Below are 17,374 nucleotides of genomic sequence, written 5' to 3' on the forward strand. Positions count from 1 at the left end.
AGGAAGTGATAAATTCCATTCAGAATAATTAAAGAATGTACAAAATATTTAGGAGTCTGTCTACCAAGACACACAGTAACTGTGAATACAACTACAAAACACTCATTACAGAAAGACAGATCTAGATAATTATAAGGATATTCATTGCTTATGGTCACGCTGTTTTAATATAATAAGAAAGATAGTGTGCTGCTTAAGTTAATTGACTTATTCAGTGACATATGAAAGTACCAAAGAATTGCTTTCTAGAACTCGAACCAGACAAAATAATAACAGTTCTTCTGAAGGAACAAAAGGTCAAAAATCTTAAGGAAAATAACAAAAAAGGTTGGGTAGGATGGGACCCTAGCAGTTACCAAATCTCAGACAACACCATAAATCATCAAAACTATTTCATACTGATTAAAAAAATAAGAGATTGACCAATAGAACAGATTAAGTACCCAACAGACAAAAGCAAACTACATAGTAGCATATGATTCAGTAAAACCAAAGATCCCCTATGACCAGGATAAATATTCATTATTTGAAAAAAAAACGTTCTGGGAAAACTGGAAAGCAATTTGAAAGAAATTAGGTATAGGTTAGCACCTTGCAACATTTTCCAAGATAAGTTCTAAATTGATATGTGACTTGGATATAAAAAGTCACATCATAAACATATTAATAGCACAAGGAAGGAAATACCTTTTGCAACTTAGGATGGGGAAGAAGGCATGACCAAACAAGGGGAATATAGGAGATCACAAAAGAGAAAATGAACAGTTTTGATGACATAAAAAGCTTTTGCACAAACCAAACCTGTTAAAGTTAGGAGAGAAACAATTCACTGGGACAAAAAAATCCTTGCAACAAAGGTATCATATTCAAGATATTACTTTGTTTCTTATTTAAGAATAAGAGCCATTCCTAAGTGGCTTGATTGTGCAGTGTTCCAGTGCTGGACCTGGAATCAGGAAGGCCTGAATTCAAATGAGGCCTTTGTTTGCCTAAGTTTCCTCAGTTATAAAATGGGGATATTAATAGCCCCTGCCTCTCCACAGGGTTGATATGAGGATCAAATGAAATTATATTTGTAAAGCTTTTAACATAGTGCCTAGCACATATTTTTCAGACATTTCTGTTGTGTCTGACTCTGTGGACTCATTTGGGGTTTTCTCAGGAAAGATGGTGGAGTAGTTTGCTATTTCTCTCTTCAGCTTATTTTACAGATGAGGAAACTGAGGCAAATAGGGTAAAATGATTTGCCTGAGATCACACAGTTGGTATTATTCTGAGACTAGATTTGAACTCAGGTCTTCTGACTCCAGGTCTGGTACTCTGGCCACTTCACCACCTAGCTATGGTCTGGCACATAGTAGACACTTAATAAATGTTTACTGATTGATTGATATATAAATCCTAGCCATCATCATCATCATTATTATCCAACAAATAAGTGGTCAAAGGATATGAACCTGCAGTTCTCAAGGGAAGAAATTTATGCTTTCAAAAATCATATAAAGATGCTCTAAATATCTAATAAGATAACTATAAATTAAAATTCTGAGGTTCTACTTCACACCCATCAAATTGGCAAGAGAAATGACAGTTATTGGAAGGACTTCAATAAGATAAGTGATTTACTCAAAAAATCAGAGTTGTAAATTGTGCATGCCTTTGGATCCAGTTACCATCACCACTAGTTGTATAGCACCCAAAGAGATAAAAGAAAGGGGAAAGGACCCATAGGACAAAAATATTTTAGAAGCATTTTGTTATAGCAAAGAACTAGAAATTGAGTAGGGTTGCCCATCAGTTGGAGAATGGTTGACCAAATTATGTTTTCTAACACGATGTGAGAATGAATGAGGGAAAGTTTTAGAGAAACCTGGGATAATGAACTGATGCAGAGCAAAGTAGGCAGGACCAGAAAAAAAAAAAGAACATTATAAAACAATAACACTGTTGTAAAGAAAAACTTTAAACCATGATCAGTGCAGCAATGGTTCTAAAAGACTGAGAGAAGCATCATACCCACCTCCTGACTAATCAGGGTGTACACAAGAGGTACATTTTCTGATACTGCTAATGTGGGATTTGTTTTGCTTGATGCTGCATACTTACTATTAAGAACTTTTTTAAATGAGGGAGGTGTATGATGGGGTTGGGTTGCCAGAGAGAAAAGGAAGTATTTGAAGCATTTTTTTTTTAACGTACAGTAGAAAACAGAAGGAAGATTGGAAGGAGATAAGTACGAGCAGAAGAACTTGGAAAGTTACATGTTGAATTTATTATATACTTAAGAGGAAAGGGAAACTATTTAGAGATATGCAGTTTCATGTACAATCCTCTTTTCTATACAACTTTGCATATGAAAATGCTAGTTTTATTTACTGTTAAAGTTCAGAATGAAAAAAGTAAGTGTATATGTCTTTTAAGGCTCCTTGTTGCAACATTTTTAGATTCTTAACATCTTTGACATTAAAGCTGCTACTAAGGAGGTGAATTAATTCAACTACAGTCTACCTTTTTTGCCTTTCTTCTCCTTCCCCTTCCCAACTTGCGAAGATATTTCCTTTTCTATCATTTTTAAACAAGCAAGGTTTGCTAATTCCTTATGCTTGTGCTTTGCTCTAATCAAGTGAGTTCTTATTATTCCCCTATTCTTTCCCTTGTGGTGGGTGTGAGCAAAAACAGTAGAGGAAGGTAGTAGGAAAAGATCACATAAAGGAACTGTAAAGCTGCTATATTATATTTTGCAGCCCAAAAGATGCTCATCCTAAAGGTGAAAACATTTTATTAATATGCATCTTAGTCTTAGGTGTTCCACTGCCTGAAGCCTTGACTTTAGAATACAGACACCTTTCAGTAATTCAGCTGACCTGAATTAATCAATACTTGGCTACATCAATACTTGGAAACTTGGAATTTGTGATTTCATGAACCTAGGTTCTCTGGTCATCCTGTGGATGTCCATCCATAATCCATTGTGGATGATCTTCAAATCATAATCCATGCCCACCTTCTCTGGTCTGATTTCCTTTCAATCTTCCACACTTTAGTGACTTGGTTGGAGATTACCATGTATTTTCAGACTATACATTATAGTACAATTTTTTTTTTTATAAGTTCTACCGTTTTGAAAGGACTTCAGGCATCTAGCCGATTGTCTTCTTTCTGAGGACCACCATAGGTAAAAACAGAGGCTTATCTCTGGTAGCCTAGCCACTTGTTGATGAATTCTTTGACCATTGAACTTAGTAAAAATTATAAATATATTATTTCAGTTATTATGGCAGCCAATTTTTAAAATAATTCTCCCTTCCCCCCAAAAAATAGCAGATCTGCTATGCTGAAATAAAGAATGATTTCTTTGTAATTTGTTTACAGCGTTACTGCCAAAATGTTTGAACTCTTTATTCTTTTAAAAGTGCCTTAAGTAGTTTCATTTGCAGTAGTAATTTATTTAGCCACTCCTTTCTTGAGGTACAAAAGCAAACTTTAACTTAGTAAAATTAAATTCTTAATTAGAGACTTTAGTGTATTGTATATTGTTTTTCTTGAACAACTGCTTTGCCTGAATGGTTGGTTAATGCTAATTGGGTGGGAGTGTTAGGATAATGTATTTTTAAGTGATTTTTTTTTAGGCAGATTTTTAAAATCTGTAGCTTTTTATAACTTTAAAGGTTAGTCAAAGTAGTTTACCTGATATTCGTTCATTATTAACGCATATTTGCTCCTGTAGCTGAATAAACGGGAGGAGGAACAGAATTTTAAAAGGCGGGATCTTTTTGGTGATTGGAAAACTGAAAACAAATCTAAAATGTGACCACAATTTAAGGCTATCCCACAAATAGTTGAATTTTTCCCCCAGTTGATAAAATGGTCAAAGGATATGAACAGGCAGTTTTCAGAGGAAGAAATTAAAGCTATCTATAATCTTATGAAAAGATGCTCTAAATCATTATTGATTAGAGAGATGCAAATCAAAACAACTCTGAAGCACCACATCACACCTATCAGATTGGCTAACATGACAAAACAGGCAGATGATAAATGTTGGAGAAGATGTGGGAGAGTTGGAATACTAATTCATTGTTGGTGGAGCTGTGACCTGATCCATTCTGGAGAGCAATTTGGAACTATGCCCAAAGGGCTACAAAAATGTGCATACCCTTTGACCCAGCAATACCACTTCTAGGACTGTATCCCCAAGAGATCATAGAAGTGGGAAAGGGTCCCACATGTACAAAAATATTTATAGCAGCTGTCTTTGTGATGGCCAAAAACTGGAGATCAAGGGGATGCCTCATCAGTTGGGGAATGGCTGAATAAATTATGGTATATGAATGTAATGGAATACTATTGTGCTCTAAGAAATGATGAACAGGAAGACTTCACAGAGGCCTGGAAAGACTTATATGAACTGATGATGCTGAGTGAAAGGAGCAGAACCAGGAGAACTTTGTACACAGTGTGAGAGGAATTTTTCTGGTAGACTTGGTACTTCATTGCAATGCAAGGACTTAAAAAATTCCCAGTGGTCTCTTAAGGCAAAATGCCTTCCATATCCAGAGAAAGAAGTATGGAATTTGATTGCAGAATGAAGCTGATCATTTTCTTTTGTATTATGTTTTGTTTTGTTTTTTCCCATTGGTTTTAATTCTTCTGTGGTACGTGACTAAGGTGAAAATGTACTTAATAGAATGTATGTGTAGAACCTATATATATGTATGTATGTATGTTAATTTAAGCTACAAGCAGATAAACTCTAGCTTCTGTTAATTGTGGAGCTTAGAGTGTTTAAATGCAAAAGTAGATATTCCCCTGTGGGTGGTCAAAAAAGCAGGTTCATTACTGCTCTAGCTCCCTGCTGAGGTTGTTGCTAATGTTCTAGGTATTGTTGGTAATTGGAAATAGTGATAGAGGTGAGAGAGGAAATATGTTTAGCAGTGTCCATCACAGATTCCTTTGCCATACTAGTAATAGCTAACACTTAAGTACCTACTTTATGTCAGGCACTATGCTAAGCACTTTACAAATATCAATTTGATCTGTACAGCAAATAGGTGGTGTTATTTTTTTCCCATTTTACAGTTGAGGAAACTGAGGGAAACAGGTTAAGTGACTTGCCTGAGGACACAGCCAGTAAGATGCTAAAGGTGTATTTGAATTCAGGTCTTCCTATTTCCCAGTGTTAGGAACATTGTGAACAGTTGATAAATGCTTGAGTCAGTTAGTTGACTGACTGACTGAAGTATATATAAATGTTATCTCTTAAGTAGAAGACAGTATGCACCTTCTGACTCCATGCATTTGTCAGGGTTGATTCTTGGCCTGGCATACAGTCTTTCTCTACTTCTTAGGATTTATTCTTTTCCAAGACTCAATCCATCTGCTTCCTCCTGCATGATAACTTTCCTGATTGTCTACTCCAAATTACCTTATAAATATATGTACACAAATTGTTTCCTCCTATAAAATATATGCTCCTTTTGGGGATTGGGTTGTGTGTGGTCACATTGTCATTATTGTCTTTGTTTCCTGAGCATAGTACTTGGCCATATAGTGGTTTCTTAATAAATGTTTATTGATTGATTGGTAGTGCTGTGGGAAATACAGAGATATATTAAAATTTAACTTGAGTTCTTATGAAGGAGTTGTGTTTTTAGTGAACCCATATGAGACAAATTGAGATTCTTATAGAATTTAAGAGTTAATGTACTTCAACTAGCCTCATTTTCCACTTAGAAAAGTTGAGATTTGGTTGTGATTTGTCCAAGGTCACACAGTTAGTGGCAGAGCCAGAACTTGAGGCAGTGATAGAGCCAGAGCCAGAACTTGAAACCAATTCACTTAATTGCCAGTGCAGCACTGTGCTTACCAAGCTGTGCAATACCCTATCTCTGGTAGGAGTTTAAAGTGGAAACAAATCACTTTTGAGTAGGTTGATTCTGGGAAAGCGTAGTGGAGTAGAAGGTTCCATCTGAGCTGGGTCTTAAAAGCATGGATATTGATGTGTGGAAAATCTCATTCTACTAGCATCAGCAAGGGCTCAGAGGTTGGGGAGTGAAAAGCCTTGGGGTGGGCGTAGGGGAGAGGGCTGTGAATAATCCAATTTAGCTGAATGTGTATAGGCAATAGTAAGAATAGGTTGGTGATTTTGGTAAGCATTACATGCCAAGTGAAGAAACCTAGACTTAATTTGGCAGGTAATGAAGCCCCTTGATAAAAACAAATGAGTTGGAAAATGACATGATCAGAATAAACTTTGGAAAGATTAATCAGTCATTTTATGTAGGCTTGGATTGGGAGGGGAAGAAACTACAACTAGTGAGATGAGTTATTGTAAAATAGTTCAGATGCAAGGTGATGGGAGCATGAACCAAGAATATTAACAGTAGGAAGAGAAAGAAAGTGATGAGTGTGAGATACTGTGGCAAGTAAAAGGGCTGCCTTGGTGCTTCTAGAAGACATACTATAATGAGGGTCAGTAGATTAGATGTGAGGAATGGGGGCAGAGTGTTAGAGCCTAAATGGTTGGGGAAAGGGTAGTACCATGAACAGGGATAGAGGAGAAGGAGGCGCTAATTTTGTTTGGGAGATGTTGAGGAGAATGAAGGGTTTGGTTTTAGTGTTTGAATTTTTGACGTGCTGGTGAGACCTCCACATGACCCTGAAAACAGTTGAAAATGCCTTACTTTTAGTGATGTTGCTTGGAGAAAGAAACTTAAGAGTCAACACTCCTTGTACTATTCCTAGACCATTGAATTTGCGAATTATCTGGCACTTAGAATGTTCCATTAGCATATACTTTAAAATTAAAACCATACAGAGAAGATTATCATGGCTCCACAAAAATGACATGAAAATTCTCGAGCAAGGTTACCTTTATGAGGGAGGCAGCTTGATGAGGTGGATTGAATGCTTTTTTGGAAAATTAGGAAGTCTTAAGTTCATGGCCTGTCCCTGACAATTTCTAGATATGTGACCCTGGACAAGTCACTTAACACTTTGAGAGCTTAAGGAGTTTAAGAGTACAGTTTGGAGAGAGTTCTCACTAATTAAATCATATTGACACATAGAGATTAGGGAATTGTGAAAATTAGTTTTCTAATTGTAGACACAGAAGAATTTTATTCAGTTGTTGCATTACTTAGATGTTTTGCTTTACATTTTTCTCTTAGCTTGAACCTATTTCCCACATTTCATTAGGTTGGCTTGTATGAATGTATAATTGTGTTAGAAACACATTTGACACTAAAAAGGTATTGCGTGGGATGGCTCAGGTCCCTACTTAAATCAGTTACTCAGAGGCCTCTCAAAGTGATGACAGAAAGTTTATTTACTAGATTCTCGAGAATCAGGACAATCCTACACCAGTTCATCTGGAGTAGGAAAGCCAAAGACAAAGAAAAGGCAGTGATTTATATAGACCCTAACGCAAGTCCCTCCTCCCCCACTGACCATTATCCTCATTAGCTGAGAATATGATCTTACATTCTAGACACGAAATCTAACCAATCCCTTTTGAAATGAAGACATCGAGGAATTATGTAAGTTTTATCCAATCATTGAGACCCTAATACACTACACAGTTTTATATCCTTATATGGAACTATTCTATTCTAAAAATATTGTAACCTTGAGCCTCTAGGTCTTACCTCACCCCTGGGAGAAGAATTACAATCTGAGAAGTCTTCACTAAACCTATCCCACTCAGTATCAAGGAAAATTTATTATAGCCGAGTTCAGAGAAATAGAACACTTTGATCAAAGTGGACCCCCTCCCTCTTTTCAGGAGGAGGGAGCACTGAATACAGAAGCAAGATGAGCTATATACTGTTTAGTTCAAGACAGATCCTCCCACCAGGAGATGGATTGATCCATTCTCCATTAGGTCATCTTCTCTACATGCCCATTATGTAACCCCCCTTAGCGTGATTCCCCCTCCCAAACATGCTTTAACATAGGACCCATGATCAGAAAATGGAGGGATAATTTTATGTAGCATGTGTGTCTGCTTATGTGCATGAGGTTCCTTCAGCAAGCACAGTAAAGAAGAGCCTTCCCAAGTAACTCTAGGTCATTTTTCTTGGCCAGTTCCAGCTACCTGTAGATTTGTAATTTTCTGAAGGCCACTGTCTGTCTTTTGATTGGTTGAGTCCACCTGCACTCTGTTGACCTTATTATTATCTAACTTATTCTCAATGACTTCATCAATTAACAATAACTTATTGTGGAAACTTAACTTTGCTGCTTTAATTGGAAAAAACGAAAACAGAAACCTAGCATACTGAGGCAGCTAGGTGGTACAGAGAATAAAAGCACTAGCCCTGGAGTCAGGAGGTTCTGAGTTCAAATTCTGATTCAGATATAAGTTGTGTGACCCTGGGCAAATCACTTAACTCTGATTGCCTCCCCCTTGCCCCCCATAAAGGAAAGAAACCTAGCCATATCATCGAATATGGGTTCAAGTCTTTGCCACTTCACTAGCTGTGACTGTGGGCAAATTACTTTATTCCTCCCTTGGCTTCAGTTTTCTCATCTATAAAATGGGGATAATAATACCTACCTATCTTTACTTACTACTTAATTATACTCACCTATTTATTACCTTTATTATAGAATTGTAGTGAAGAAGTTAACTGTATAAATGAATTATAGATATTATTAACTACATTGGGGAAAATTATATGCTTTAAAAAATTTTTGTATCTTATTTTTATTGATAGCTTTTGTTTTTAGATTACTTTCATATAAAAATATACCAGCAAGCATTTATTAAGCAGCTGCTATGTACAGTCATTGTGCGTGGTTCTCGGGATGCAAAGACAAAAAAATTGAAAGTGTCTTCTTTCAGGGAGCTTAATTCTATCAGACAGACATGTTTATATATCACTATAGATAGAATACATTTATAAAAAATAGCAAGACTTTTTAAGTACAAGAGAGAAAAGGAATTGAATCTGGATTTGAAGTCTTAGGTCTTCCTGACTTCAGCCCCAGTGTCCTATTCCCCTGGGGTCTGAGGAAGATCAGAAAAGATGTAATAAAAATAAGGTGGGGCTTGAGTTTTGAAGGTAAGGGAATTCTTTGAGTTGGAGGTGAAGAGGGAGTGCATTCCAAGCTTGGGGTGTGGCTAGAACAGGGCATAGGTGATGTCATGTCTATGAAGAAAGAAGCCCAGTTTGTCTGGAACGTAGAGTATGTGAAGGACAGCTGTATCACATGTACGATATATAATGTATAGAATATGTACAATGAGTTTGGAAACGGCTTGAGTTCTTGAAAAATTACCATCCTTTCTCTCCTTAACCTCTTGCAGCCTTTTACCTCCTTCATTCTTAGTGTTTTCTTAGTTTATCAGTGACCAGTTAATCACATTTAAAGGCTTAATTCCGTTGACTTTTCTCCCTTAACTTCAGAGCAGGAAATTCTGGTTTTTTCCTTCTTTTCTAAACTTCTTTTTCATTGTTACTTTGTTACTTTGCCTTCTTCCTGATCCTTTAGGAGGGGTGCTTAAAATGTCTGTGACCTTTTATTTTTTGACAACTGTATTTCAACATAATTGGTTTCCTTTGTACTCCTATATGTTTTGCTCATTTTAAAATATTATTTGAGGAGTCCATAGACTTTATCAGATGACAAAAGGGTCCATGACACAAACAAATGAAGAACTTTTTGCTTTGAGGTGTGTGCTTCTAGTTTTTTAGGTTGTTTGCACTTCATACTCTTGATTAGTACTTTAGTTTTTCTTTTGGAGGAGTCTATGTAGATGACTTCGAAGCCTGTATCTCTAAATCAGCATGGCCATCTAGGTGTTTCACAAGAATTTCAGTTCAGTATGTCTAAAACCAAGGTGCTTTTCTTTCCCACAAAATCTGATCTTATTTTTAGTGTTACTGTTTCTTAGTAGCACTACTACTGACCCAATCTCTAATGTCCAAAATCTTAGGTTTTATTTGACTGGGTTTCATTCAGTCCAAAACTTTAGCAGTTCTCTACCCCTGCAGTACCTTTTGAATCTTTCCCATTCTTGTCTCTCACTCTGGCCACTACCCTAGTTAAAACCTTCATTTATTACCTACTCTAGATTACTGCTGTAGGTATCTCAAATTTCTTCGCAGCCTTTTCAGTCCATTTTTCCCATGGCCCCTAGACTGACTGGAAGCATAAATTGGGACATGTCAGACTCCTTGATCTCACAGTCCCTCCACAGGCTGACACCACCCTTCCTTATCTCAGTTATTTCCCTCTTCCATTCCACTCCACGGAACAGGATGCCCCTCCCTGGGTCAGCTCATCATCTTTAATCACCATGCAGCTAACTCAAGCTTTGACTTGTCAGCCTCCTCAGCCTTCCTTAGCCTCCTCTCCTCTCTTATTGGAGGGGATGGAGAGTGGAGCACCACATCCTCCCAGGGCCTTCTTGTTTAGAGGGCAGAAACGGGACGTTATAAAAAGCTCATTCCATCTGCTACTCTGCTTGGTTTCTACTCCACAGAACAAGATGCCCCCACTGCCTGGGTACCCCCTTGTGTCTCTACCCCCTCCTTTCTTTTGTATATTATTCCTCACCACAGGAACTTTTCTTTTTATTAATTGTATCCACAGAGCTTAGTTAAATTACTTTACCAAGGGTACAGGTAAGTAATTAATTAGCAGACTGGATTCAAACTCAAGTTCTCTGACTCCAAACTGGCATACCTTCCAGTATTACTAAAGCTAATAATGTTTATTAAATTGCTAAATTGTTGCAAGCCTAATTTGATTTGAAATAATTGACATGCCGGTAAAATAAAGACTTGAGAAATGTTGAGCTGAACTTTTTTTCAGTCTTTAGTAATAAGTAACACATACCATTTTAAGGTTTTCAAAGCATGTGAGATACGGCTTACCTAATATTTTGTGGTTACAAAGTGTTTTACAGACTTGGTTCTTCATAGTAAATTGTGAGGTAAATAATACAAGTGTTATCATTTATCCCTATTTCACGGATGAGGAAACTTAAACTTAACTGAGGGCACGTGATTGATTTGAATCCAAATCTTTTGACATATAGTTCAAGGCTCTTTCCATTTTATCATACTGTCTGTAATTATTTTAAAATAACAAATATTACATTTCAGCATCTTTATGTAATCATTTTTAAAATTTTCAAATGACAGGTTGGCACTTTGACTTCCTTGCTTTACTTGAATGTACACAGGAATGTTTTGTTTACATTTTCTTCCATTTTAGAAATGCTGGATTTTCATTAATGTGGTTAGGGCTTAGCATAGATTTATTTAGAAGTGTACAAGATCTCAGAGCCTAGTTCAACTTGCTCATTATTACAGATAAGGAAAAATTAAATTACTTGCCCAAACTAGAATTTGAACCCATGTTTTCTGATTCGAAATCTAGCATTGTATCATGTTGTCCTGGAGCACAACTACTAAAAGAGAAATATCCTTTCAGAAATATAGGAAAAGGGTTAGAAATGAATAATCTGAAAACAACACTGATAATTCATGATAAATTTGTCAACATATTGAAGGTTATTTCTTCCATGATTTGTGGTGTACACTTCCAGTTTTAGCCTATTATACTTAAAATGAGATCCATTTAATTTCATGACACCTTGTCTTCCAGATTAAATGCGCTCTAACTAGCAACAGTAAGAATAAGCAGTTTTGTTAAAGAAATAAGTAATCGTGGTAGAGGGATTTTCCACAATCAGTGAAATCCCAGATTCAGTCCCTATTCCTAATCTCAAAGTTAGAATTTTGTGAATCTGTATGAAAATATTTCAGAGGATTCTTAGGGAGGACAGTTGCTTTAAAATTTTCTGCTTCTTAGTTCCTTGAAGGCAGAGACTGATTTTATTCTTATTTGTTTCTTCTTTAGCTCCTTACACAGGAAGGGATTGGGAGAGAAAGTTAGCCTGTGAGAATTTGTGACTTTCTGCCAAGGAAACACCAGAAGGAACCTCTTTCACAGGAATTTGCATGTTTATTGAATGAATGCATGATTACGTTTTTAATTTAAAAAATTTTTATTCTGAACTTAAGCATCAAAATTTCCATGAGCACTGCAGAACGACAAATTTCTACATTCATCATGTTTTCCAAAAAAAGGCAAGAAAAAGAAAAAAAAGAACATAAACTTCAGCCTGTATACTTTTTTCTTTTTTAAAAATTTATTTAGTATTTCATTTCCCCCTGGTTACATGTAAAAACAATTTTAACATTCATTTTTAGAACTTTTGAGTTCTGAATTCTCTACCTTCCCTCCCCTCCCCCATTGAGAAGGCAAGCAATTTGATATAGGTTATATATGTGTAGTCATGCAAAACACTTCTGTAATAGTCATGTTGTGAAATAAAACAGACCAAAAAACTCAAGAAGAATAAAGTTAAAAAAATGGATGCTTCGGTCTGCATTCAGACACCATCAGTTCTTTGTCTCTGGATAGATAACATTTTTCATCATAAATCCTTCTGAGCTGTCTTGAATCATTATATTGCTAAGTCATTCACAGCCGATCATCCTACAATATTGCTGTTACTTGCACACAATACATTTCACTTTGCATCAGCTCATATAATTCTTCCAGTTTTCTCTGAAATATCTTGTTCATCATTTCCTTTTTATGTTTCTCTTGAGTCTTGTATTTGAAAGTCAAATTTTCTGTTCAGTTCTGGCCATTTCTTAAGAATGCTTGAAATTCATCTATCTCATTGAATGTCCATTTTTCTTCCATATGGATTATACTCAGTTTTGCTGGGGAGGTTATTTTTGGTTCTAATCTTAGCTCCTTTGCCCTCTGTAATATCATATTCCAAGCCCTCCAATCGTTTGAATGTAGGAGCTGCTGAATCTTGTGTTATCCTGACTGTGGCTCCATGACACTTGAATTGTACATTTCTTGCTCTTGCATTATTTTCTCCTTGATCTGGGAACTCTGGAATTTGGCTATAATATTCCTGGGAGTTTTCATTTTGAGAGCCCTTTCCGGAGATGTCTGGTGGTGTTTTACCCTTTGGTTCTAGAATATCAGGTCAGTTTTCCTTGATAATTTCTTGAAAGATGATGTCTAGGCTGTTTTTTTTTAATCATGGCTTTTAGGTAATCCAGTAATTTTTCAGTTGTCTTTCCAATGTGATATTTTGCATTGTCTTCTATTTTTTCATTCCTCTGGTTGTGTCTTATTGCTTCTTGATTTCTTGTAAAGTCATTAACTTCCATTTGCTCCATTGTAATTTTTAAGAAATTATTTTCTTTAGCGAGCTTTTGGACCTCCTTTTCATTTGGCCAGTTCTGCTTTTTAAGACATTCTTCTCATTTACTTTTTGGATCTCTTTTACCATTTGTCCTGGTCTGTTTTTTAAGGTGTTATTTTCTTCAGTATTTTTTTGTGTCTTTTTTTTATCAAGTTGTTAGCTTGTTTTTCATGATTTTCTTGCATCACTCTCATTTCTCTTCCCAATTTTTCCCCTACTTCTCTAACTTGATTTTCAAAATTCTTCTGGAGCTCTTCCATGGGCTGAGAACAATTAATATTTTTCTTGGAAGCTTCGGACGTAGGAGCTTTGACTTTATTGACTTCTTCTGACTGCGTGTTTTGGTCTTCCTGATCACCATAGTAACTTTGTTTCATACCTCAGAGTTTTTTTCTGTTGTTTGCTCATTTTCCCAGCCATCATTACTTGACTTTTTAATTCTTTGTTAAGATAGGGCTCCCAAGCTTCCAGGGCTTTGTGTAGCTGTTTTCAGAGATATTTCTAGGGACCTGTAAGTTTTCATTTCTTAAAAGGTGGTATGATCTAAGGAAAAGTGTTTACTCCTCTCCTGGCCTTGTACTCTGATCTGTGAGTGGCCACAAGCTCTCTATGTTGTCTTTGGCATCTGTGGGCTGACAAGCTTGGAAATCACCACTGCTGCCAGTGATTCAGTCACCGCAAGGCCTGCTTCCAGTTTGCTGGGATCCAGTCTTCTGTGTCCACGCTGCACTGTGTTCATCCTGGTGCAACAGACCTTTCTTGCCAATCTTTCAAGTTGTCTTGGGCTGGAATTTGTTTTACTCTTGTCTTTTTGTGGGTTCTGCTGCTCTAGAGTTTGTTTAGAGTCGTTTTTAAAGGTGTTTGGAGGAGTTTGGGAGAGAGCTCAAATGAATCCCTGCCTTTACTCTGCCGTCTTGGCTTCACCCTCCCTTCAGCCTGCACTCTTAACTCCATTAGTTCTCTGTCAGGACGTGGATGGCATGTTCCATCATAAGACCTTTGGTCATTGTATTGATCAGAGTTTCTAAGTCTTTCAAAGTAGATTTTCTATATAATATTGTTGTTACAGTATAAATTCTCCTATTTCTGTTTACGTTGTATCAATTCATACTGCTCTTATCAGGTTTTTCTTAAACCATCTGCTTCATCATTTCTTATAATACAATAATAGTATTTGGTATTCAAATACCATAACATGTTCAGCTATTCCTCAGTTGATGGACATCCCATCAGTTACCAATTCTTTGCTACCACAAAAAGAGCCGCTGTGAATATTTTGTACATATGGGTCCTTTCCCCCTTTCTTTGATCTCTTTGGGGTATGCATCTACCAGTGGTATTACTGGGTCAAAGGGTATGTACAGTTTAATGGTTTTTTGGGCGGAGTTCCAAATTGTTCATCACAATGACTAGACTAATTCACAGCTCCACCAGCAGTGCATTAATATACCTGCTTTCCTGTATCCCCTCCAGTATTTATCATTTTCCTTTTTTTATCATCTTGACCAGTTTGATGGGTGTGAAATGGTATCTCCATAGCTTGCTTTTTCAAAAAAAAATGTAATAAAATTACTTTCAGAACTGATGTACTTGTCTGTGCTTCATTCTGACCTTCCATCTGTTCTCTTCTGTATTTGTTTGTTTTTAAATGTTTCATTTTTCCTTAGCAGAAGAAACAGAAACAAAAGAACAACCATCTTAGTGGGTTTTTTTAATTATTTTTTCTTTGTCCCACCCACAAACAAAGTTCTTATCCCTTTTTTGATCCCACTTTTTGTCCCAGTACAGCTTAAAAGTCCTGTTTTATTTCTGGCCTTCCTTTATTCTGAACTTTTGATCTTAATACTATTTTTACAAGATGGTACAAAACTCTTAAATTCAGCCTCTATTACCTAGTCTGACTTCCATTTTCAGTACACATTTCTTTTAAACACTTGATTAGTTGGTGAATTTCATGTGCTTCCATATCAGTCTTTTCAGATAAATGCCATGCTTATGGAAATTTTTTCCCAGTGTCTTCAGCATTTCAGTCTTGAATATCTACCATTCCGTTGTGTAGTAACAACAATAATAACAATAGTTAGTATATGGTACTTTTAAGTTTTTCTTTTTTTGTGGGAGGCAGTCAGGGTTAAGTGACTTGCCCAGGGTCACACAGCATAAGTGTCAAATGTGTGAGGCTGGATTTGAACTCAGGTCCTTCTGACTTCAAGGCACCATCTCACTGCCGCTTACTTTAAGTTTTTCACAGCACAGTGTATTTGATCCTCAACAATCCTGTGGTGTAGGTTATTATCCTCATTTTACAAATGAGGAAACTGAGGGTGAGAGAGAAGTTAAGTGACTTGCCCATGGTTTCATAGTTAGTAAGCCTCGACCTAGACTTCATACTCAGGTGTTCTGACTTTCAAGTCCAGTGCTTTAGCCATTTACAATATAGGATCCTGCCAATCTTTTCTTCTCTCCTCTGACGTTGCCACCACTCTAGTGTAGGCCCTCAACACCTCATGCCTGGATTACTGCTATAGCCTGCTGGTGGATCAGCCTGCCTTAAGTTTCTCTTCACTCCCTACCATTTTCCATGCAACCACTAAAGTGATTTTCCTAATACATAGGTCTAATCATGTCATTCACCTACTCAGTAAGCTCCAGTGGCTTCTTTTTGCCACCAAGAACAAATACAAAATGTTTTGTTTGATATTCAAAGCCCTTCATAACCTAGCCCCTTCCTATCTTTCCAGCTTTCTTATACCTTACTCCCTAAAACATATTCTCTTTGATCCAGTGATACTGGACTCCTGGCTGTTCTACAAACAAGACCTTCACCTCTCAACTCCTGGCATTTTCTCTGACTGTCTCTCATGTTTGGAAATGTTCTCACTCCTCTGCCCCAACTACTGACCTCCCTCACTTACTTTAAGTGCCAGTTAAAATACTGCCTCCTCAGGAAACCTTCCCTCACCTTTTTTAACTACAGTGCTTTCCCTCTTTTAAGTATTTCCTACTTAACCTGTATATAGTTTGCTTCATAGATATTTGTTTCCATGTTATTTCCCCCATTAGATTGTAAGCTTTTTGAGGACAAAGACTGAATTTACCTCTTTTTGTATTCCCAGTGCTTGGCACAATGCCTGCCCATAATAGGGACTTATTAAAGGTTTGTTGATTGTTTGATTTGGACCCTTTGAAATCTTCTTTCCCCAAATCTAGGGTGCATGTCAAACTATTCTCATATTTCCTTTCCTCCTCTACTACAACTTTCAGGAGGTTACTTTCCCTCAGAGTTCCTAACACTGCCATCTAGCATTCAGTGCTTCCCTATTAGTAAGAAGCAGGTCGAGAATAGCATTTCCCTTTGTTGGTCTTCCACCCTTTTGAAAAATGAAATTATCACAAAGGCAAATCAAGAAGTTATAATTGTTCTATTTTTGGTGAGGAGAGAGAACTCCAGCAGATTTCTGGCTAATTCAGAATCTACCTCACTATTATATTATGCCTCTGCTTCAGGCTTGTGATATTTCACAAATACCTCATCCATTTCCTCTTTTGTCCAGATAGTCTGTTGTATACTGCAGTGTAAAAATGACAAAATAAACAGAAATCATTTGTTTCTCCTCCCATTGATCATCATCATCATGCCTCTCCCTCTCTCTCCCTCCCTCTCCCTCCCTCCCTCCCTCCCTTCTACCCCCCCCCCCCCCCCCTCACTACCAAACCCATTTCCTCACATGAATATGCCTTCTTGACTATTTGGAAAACCATAAGAGGTTTGCATCTTGTCTTACTATGGTTTTTATATGAAAAATAAATACTGTAGGTATGAGTTATTATTTTTTAACTGCATTATATGATTGTATTTTCCTGTATGTTGAGTTCCAATAAAGTATATTGTTCCCTTTTAGCTTAAGCATAACATACATTCCTTTTTATTTATTTTACTATAACTTATGCTTTAGGAATAAGTGATGAAGAAATAAGAAAACTAGAAAACTCAGTAGTTATCTAGAAAATAGACAATCAGAAAGTACAGGTGACTAGGATTTTTTAAAAAATAGTATTATGATATTGTATGGCAACATTATTGATCCAAATAGTAGTGAATGACCTTGAAAGCTATATAACATC

At 36.7% G+C, this 17,374-nt stretch overlaps 1 protein-coding gene and 1 pseudogene across 5 annotated transcripts in view; both read left to right on the plus strand.

The window, feature by feature from the left end:
- PIAS1 (protein inhibitor of activated STAT 1) overlaps positions 1-17,374 on the plus strand; it is a 242,001-nt gene that overhangs the window by 111,521 nt on the left and 113,106 nt on the right. The gene's annotated exons all lie outside the window — the stretch shown is intronic.
- Positions 6,778-6,877, plus strand: LOC140521801 (U6 spliceosomal RNA; annotated as a pseudogene).

This window comes from Notamacropus eugenii, chromosome 1 (assembly GCF_028372415.1).
Source record: "Notamacropus eugenii isolate mMacEug1 chromosome 1, mMacEug1.pri_v2, whole genome shotgun sequence".
Lineage (NCBI taxonomy): Eukaryota > Metazoa > Chordata > Mammalia > Diprotodontia > Macropodidae > Notamacropus > Notamacropus eugenii.